We start from the raw sequence: 7176 nt of genomic DNA on the forward strand, positions 1-7176 counted from the left end.
AAGAGCAAAGGCCATGTCCCTGTGCTGCTGCTCCTGCCCCACACCCAGGACTGTGTGGAACAGGCTGGCACACACCTGGGAATGGGGACGGGGTGCCTGCACCTCCACAGGGTTAATAACAAATGGCAGCCTCCTGCCTCCCTGGAGGAGACCCTTCCTCAGGTGGGTGTCTGAGCTATCACTGGCCCAGGACTTCTGCAGCCGTATCCTCACCTTAGTGACCCTGATACACTTTGGCCATGGCCCTCCCAGGTAGGAATTCCTCTCCATGAGTAATAGTACCTCCAGAAAGCACCACATAACAGGCTGCTTTAGCAGATAGTAAACAGACAAATTTTAAAGATTAATAGGCATTCATTTATTATGTTACACTCTCTTCAATTTTCCCAGACAATCAAATTGGTAAATTAAAGCCATAATTTTCCACCAATTAATACCAGATGTGACACATTTTGACATTAGAAGAGTAAATGTAAGAGAACTGTCAAATACTTCATATTCCTAATGTAATACTGTCTGAATAGAAAACCTAAAATCCTCATGCCTCAGACTTATTCTGAAACACAGACACAAAGGATGCTGATGTTTCCAACTACTGCACCTTCACAGGCTGCACACTGCCCCCTCGACAGCCACTAACACCTTTCCCAAATGCATGTTGACTAAAAAGCCCAATCCCAAAGCAGTATTTATACCTGTAATCCAGCACAGGACATACTGTCACAACATCAGAGGAGATGCCAATAAAAAGCAAGAGAAAATGCCAAAGACAAATGGAGATTATCACATGTTTTCAATGCAGTACAGGACGGGTTAGTGAGCAAAGCTTTCAGAAAAGAAAATGAAATACAAAAATCTTGTTTTAGTGCTTCTCTTTTTCAACAGTTTGTACACTAGGACACTCCTGCATCAGTTCCAGGTCAGTCTGCAGAACGCCACAGGCCCAGATCAGCTGTATTGTAACAGTCTGTGTTAATACAGCTGATCAGAGCAACCAGGTCAAAGAGACCTGCTTGGCACACATGGACTGGGGCACACACCTGCTCTCCATGGCCCTCTTGCTTCTCCCAGGCAGGCTGGACCCTACTCCTCAGGATCCAAAAGTGCTGCCAGCACTGTTCTGGTATCCAGAGAGGACAGACATGAAGCTCCAGGAGCAATTAAAGCTCATCTCCTTTAAACTCTGATCAGCTACAGTTTTGGGGAGGCGGGAACATACCATAGAATACCTCTCCTTTACTTCAATTGTCTCCATACTCCCTTTTTCCATATAGTCCCAGGCAGCAAAGATTTTTGACAGGCTGAAGGTGACTTTGCAAAGAAGGAAATAACCCTTTCACACACCACATGCCCCTGCCAGGCCCTCAGGCAAATCTACCTATGAATTTTCCCCATTCACACTGTGAAGATGAACTGGGATCACACAGTCTGTCATCAGTGTCACAGAGCCCTCACTCTGTCAGTTGTCCGCCACAACCTCCAGTTCTCTCTTCCCAAAAGCAGCAGGCAACAATTTCTGCAGACTTCAGGTTTCACCAAACCTTACAATAAAAAGGACTGAAAAGAAGAGGATGCCTGGAAACGAGAGGTCTTTTCCATCAGTGGTTGCTTTGTAACCTGAGGCAGCAGGCAAAGATCCACCATAATTACATCCCGTTGGCAAAGCCACTGAAGTAAAATGCAGCCAGGTGAAAATCACTCTCCCTCTTGTACCTCACCATGCTCACAAGGAACGGGCTTCCCACGCACAACCATATGTCATGTTTTACCAGCACAGCCAGGTAGCTGACAGGTTTCCTAGTGGCCAGACATAACCGGCCAAATCTGGTGCTCAATTCAGAAGTTTTTTTTTCTTGATTAGAAGACATGGGCTTTGATGCATTTTGACCCAGATTACCTGGCTTCATCAGGCTCCAGAAAAAAGCTGGACTGGAAAGGGACTCAGTTAAAATTGCAGCGACATTACCAGAAATCTACAGAAGAGTCCCAGCGGGGTTTTGGATCCAAAGCAGACAGTGCAAAGCTACAATCAGCTGGCACAGAGGAAGACCATCCTGCCTGGCCCTACAACATTCATGATGGGATGAAATACAACCCAAGGCTCCAGAGTGATTACACAGCCTGCCCCAGCCTCTGTAGACACTTTCCTGGAAAGATATAAGAATAGGGCTTGAAGCAGAATTGGACCCCAGGCAGGAATATCCTCCTTCCAATCTTTTCCCATAAATAGGCAGTGGGGGGCAGAGGGGAATGGACTTTAAATGGTTTTGCAAGAGGAACCCAGATGAAAGCAAATCAGCTACAACTGAGAAAATCCAATCTACTTAACTGTCCTGCACAGAACTAATTTTGCCTGGTGCAGCTGTGACCTTCACGAACATCAGGTCAGCAGCAGCCTTACTATCTCCAAATGAAGGTAGAAGATAGTTGTCCCTGAGCAGGCCTCCACAATGTCAGAGAGAAAAGAGCTCTTTTATAAAGCACAGTCTCTGGATCAAGAGGCATGTTACAGAAAGATTACACTGCAAATCTAATCCCCTATCCCTAATGCTCAACAATCTGATACATGAACCTGCCTTTCATCAAAGAGCTGGCGATTGCGGTATTGGGCAATCTGAGCAATGGGTAGGGAATGGGGTTGCCAGCTGTGTCAGCCAGCTCAGGCACAGGTGGATGGCCACACCAGCTCTTCCTGGTTAGGAGTCCTTACATACATGTTCATCCAGGTACACAATGCAGCACACCTGGTCAATGAGTTTTATTAAAAGGGTCTTAATATTTTTGATAATGCTGGTACAAACCATCTCCTGATCATCTTGTCTCCAGTTATTTGCAGAATGCCCATTGAATCTGACCGCTTTCAGTCTCTAACGTTCAAACTGACTTTTGACAACCTCATTTACTCCTCCCAGATAGGGGGACACAGCACAGGCCAGCTACAGAAAGAGTCAAATCTATTAACCTTTTCTACCCAAAAAGCAGGCCCACACAAAAGGTGGCTGCGCAGGTCCCACCTGCACAAGGCAGAGGTTCTGGTCAAGGGAGCCAGGTGACTTGTACCAGACTATGTTGGCCAGTCAGTGCTGCCCAGCTGAGGATGTGTTATTAACACATGCTACTGGTGTCACCCCTCACCTTCCAACAGGCACCATGCAGGGCTAGGTGGTGAGGCTATAAGGTGTGCACTTCTAAGCTCAACAGCCAGAAGAAAAAGGATCTTCCTTTCATAATCTTAAATCAGGCATAAGCTCAAAACAAGACAATATAGAAACATTGCTTTGAAATAAGAATCAGGCACATAAGCTACAAGAAGTTGCTTTAAAGTACTCAGAGCCTATGGCCTAAGAAAATGTTTAGTGGCCACTCCCTGTAGGAGTGATCTCAGGGTGCACAGAAACTACCTGTGTCACAGACCAATGGTTTTTAACCAGTGAAAATATTGTTATATACCGTGAACCCCATTTAAGTATCTGCAAATAGTAATGGGAGAAGTAAACCTCTTGTCAGGAGGTATAAGTTTGCTATAAGAGGAACCCACATCACCAGTAAAAATTTTTAAGTGGTCCACAGTGGTAAGAGGTGTAAAACCACTGCTGGAGATGCCTCTGTAATTGGCTATGGGGCAGAGATCGACACATCTCTGCAGCTGAAAAATTCATTGGGATGTTGACAAAATAATTTGGCCAAAGGGAGAAACATGCTAAAAAAGTTTAATCTTATTTTATTCATTCAGTTCCTGTCACTTTAACAGAAATAAAAAGCAGAGTTGATCACACGCTCCATGCCTGCACAGTACACGTAAGCACAGCGCTCACCACCAGCAGCGCTAGGATAGTCGTGACCTTTCTTGTTATCACAACTCGTTCTTATCACACCATTTGTTACCATACGCTCTTTTTGCAGGAGCCTGCACTCCTCCTCTCTGAACATGAATCCCAGACTGTCATCCTGAGAGAGCTGGGCACCTCCAAATCATGGATCTCCTGGCTTTGCCGAGAGATGTGTGCTAATGGATGGATGGAGGTAAAAGCCAAACTGATTAAAACTAGCACTAATTCACCAATGGAACAAACTACTACAGGAAGCAGTGATCAACACCTTGTCACCTCCGGCATGTCAGGATACAAATGCAGACAGCATTTAATAAAAGACCAGTTACTGAGTGTACTTCTCATTTCTATTATATAGGGTGTGATGCTCCCAGCATAATGAGAGCTTCTCCACTTCAGATCTGGGACTCCATGACTCCTTGTCCACATACACACCAGACTGACTGCAGTGCTCACTTTATGATATACAAAAGATGTGAACCATTTTTGGACTTTTTCCAGATCAGCAAACTTTTTTTTTCTTCTAGCAATCTCCAGTCTGGAATTCCTCTTCTTCTGTTGGAGGAGTTCTTGGTGACTCACATGTGGATTGGGAGCTTTCTCAGCCCACAGCTGAAGGCAAGGGTGTTAAATATTTAATAAAGAGACAGCTTTTCTCCCAAATGTTTTGGATAGCTGCTAAGAGAAACCAAAATACAAAAGGGTTTTAGCTGCTGGAATAAAATATCTTTTTCTCTTTCCAACAACCCAGCTGCCCTCACCTGGGATCTCTCCCTGGTGCTCACAGCTGTCCCCAGCTCCAACTCCTGGCCCATGCTTGCACTCAGGAGGGAAGCACACTTCAGACAGCCTCCGGCAGCCTGGCTTGGCTTCAGTCACTCCAGCTAGGAGGAGGAGGAATAGTAAAAGTAGTAGAAGTTTTAGCTGCAGTCTAAAAGCTGCTCTGGCCTCAGAAGTGTGGTGCTCCTGGCTGGGCCCAGCTGGTGCTAACAGCTGTTAAGCAGCAGAGATGGTAACAGTGGCGGGGTGTTCAGGGAGTTTTACCCTCTAACTGTTGCCACATAGCAAGGCACGGGAGACATGCACCCTCACATGGCCTGACTGGTTTTTAGTAACAGGAAATCAGTGAACATTCAAGAATTTCTACTTTTTAATGTCCAATTAAATAACAGTATTAAGGAAGTAACTGGACCTTCTTAGGTCCATGCTTTCCAACACCTAATTATCTGCTAACTTTATTCTGTATGACTACTATGTGACTATGTTCTTTATTTCCATAATTTCTACCTAGTTAAAATACTGCAAGCTGGAATGCAAAAAAAAAAAGTGAAAGGAAGGATCACATTCTTGGACAGTGAATTATAAACTCTGTTTGGTATCTGCCTACAGACACAGCAGGATGAAATCCCTATTTAAGCATCAAACAGGATTTATTTAGGCATTCTGTTATCTCTGTTGAAGTATCAAAACAGCACATACCATTGTGCTGCTAAACCCTATCAGAGTCCCTGCCATATACGGGTGACAAGAGGTATAGACATTGGGTCAGGATTTGGCCACTGCTAAGCTAAAAGAGAGAAATGCGCTTTCTCTGTGGCTGTCCTCTAGTTTCATCCTCTGCTTTCAGCTGAGGGTACCCACAATCATCCTCAGTGTTACATGTAGCCACTGATGATCTCCAGGACCCTGGACTTTCTATAAAAGTCCTGAAGGTGGTTTGCACCAAGCCATCCATAGCACCGACTTCTACCTCACCGGTTCATTTGCTGGGTATGTGAAAACTGATGAACTTCAACTTGTGCAGCCATGAGAGCAAGGACCTGTCGGTAGGGAACCCTGGGCTTCCAGCTGGACTGTCACCTGAAACGTGCTGTTATAAAGGTCACCTCCGGCATTTATCATCCACAGGGTGACAGGCAGGACTCGTCTGCTTTGGTGAACCTTCTTCCAAGCCAGTGGCACTGCACGGATGCAATCAGCGTGTCCTGCATTGTTCCAAAGTTGTCAACATCTGTCAGGAATAGTAAATTTTACTTTATCTTGTTTAGGTGGAATGGTTTTTCCATTAAAAGTTACGTAAATAATGCTAATAATAATAAAGAAAATTAGTTTAAACAGCATGGCAACAACTAGCCACAGTTCTTACAGGGACTGGACAAGCACCACAGCACCACACAGCTACCAGCTGCAGCCCCAGGCCTGCCATCCATGGAAGGAGGGTGGAGAAGGCATCTGCATGGCTGTACCAGGTAAATTGCAGGACAGGACCCGTAAACACAATAACAGTTCCTACTGGAACTCACGTTTTAAGACTGAAACATCATGCCAACTTAAGCCAAAAAAAAAAAAGCCAAACTATGAAGAAACCAACTTGAAAGCTTGTTACTGATACAAACCAAACAGAGGAATAATGACTAACTCAGAAACATCAAGTAGAAGTCAATGTCTGCCTTTCACTGTACCTCACATAAATACACAGTCCTTTCTACCCACTTTGATGGCCGCTTCAAAAGAATCAAGCTCTCTGAGATATTTCACAAGACTAAAATCACAAATTCTGATTTTGCTTATGCCTTGCTTCTGCTGCCTAGAGTCTGCCCATCTTGTTTCAGTACAACATGTAACTGCAAGCAGAATGGGACCAGCCTTTCTTGCCCCATGGTGAGCCCTAGCCCTGAGTGGGTCAGCAGAGATGGTCAGCAGCTCCTAAAAAGAGGTGGGCTCTTGCCCATCAGTAACCAGCAGACAGTAGCTAAATATCTGCAGTTATAACCATGGGAACAGTTAACAGACCACATACACGTGCAATTCCTTGTATTTGAGGATCTGTATGTACGAATGGTTCACCTTTCTATAGCCTCTCCAAAGACTAAAATAACAGAATTTTCCCTCCCTGACCCCCCTGCCAAATCTCTAATTTTTGCCCGCTTGACTCAGAGAAGGAGACTTTGCTTGCAATATCTTCAAATATTAATAGTGAACTGCCAAGGCACATTCTTACTGTGATGCGCTTGTATAGCTCTGAGTAATTCCCACTGGCATTAATGAGAATGGCTTATATAAATCTCTTTGCCTCATCCCATAATCACGATCATGGCTTTAAAGAGGGCGATACACAATTTCTGTGTCTCCCCACTACAGGACAGGACAGCTCCCATATTCAAGTTCTCTGCACATCCCAGGACAGCCAAGCTACACCAGTCAAACATCACATTAGGGCATCACCCCACACCTATACCTCTCATGGAGCTAAATTGCAATCACTTTCCTAAGGAAAGTATTTTCTTTGCCTGGATGTAGCACATTGTTTGAGCCATTCTGAGCAGGTGGTTCTGCTTCGGAAATT

The 7176-nt window shown here is 44.8% G+C and overlaps 1 protein-coding gene across 6 annotated transcripts in view; it reads right to left on the reverse strand.

Annotated features, from left to right (window-relative positions):
- FOXN3 (forkhead box N3) overlaps nucleotides 1–5835 on the reverse strand; it is a 174648-nt gene extending 168813 nt beyond the window's left edge. For 2 of the 6 annotated variants that reach the window (XM_017728985.1, XM_017728981.1), the window contains exon 1: nucleotides 5586–5835. The gene's annotated coding sequence lies outside the window, so the exon portion shown is untranslated. The remainder of the gene's footprint in view (nucleotides 1–5585) is intronic. The other 4 variants (XM_008629699.2, XM_008629697.2, XM_017728983.1 and 1 more) reach the window with 3 other exon arrangements.
- Nucleotides 5836–7176: the final 1341 nt, after the last annotated feature.

Source organism: Corvus brachyrhynchos, unplaced genomic scaffold (assembly GCF_000691975.1).
Source record: "Corvus brachyrhynchos isolate BGI_N302 unplaced genomic scaffold, ASM69197v1 scaffold1, whole genome shotgun sequence".
NCBI lineage: Eukaryota > Metazoa > Chordata > Aves > Passeriformes > Corvidae > Corvus > Corvus brachyrhynchos.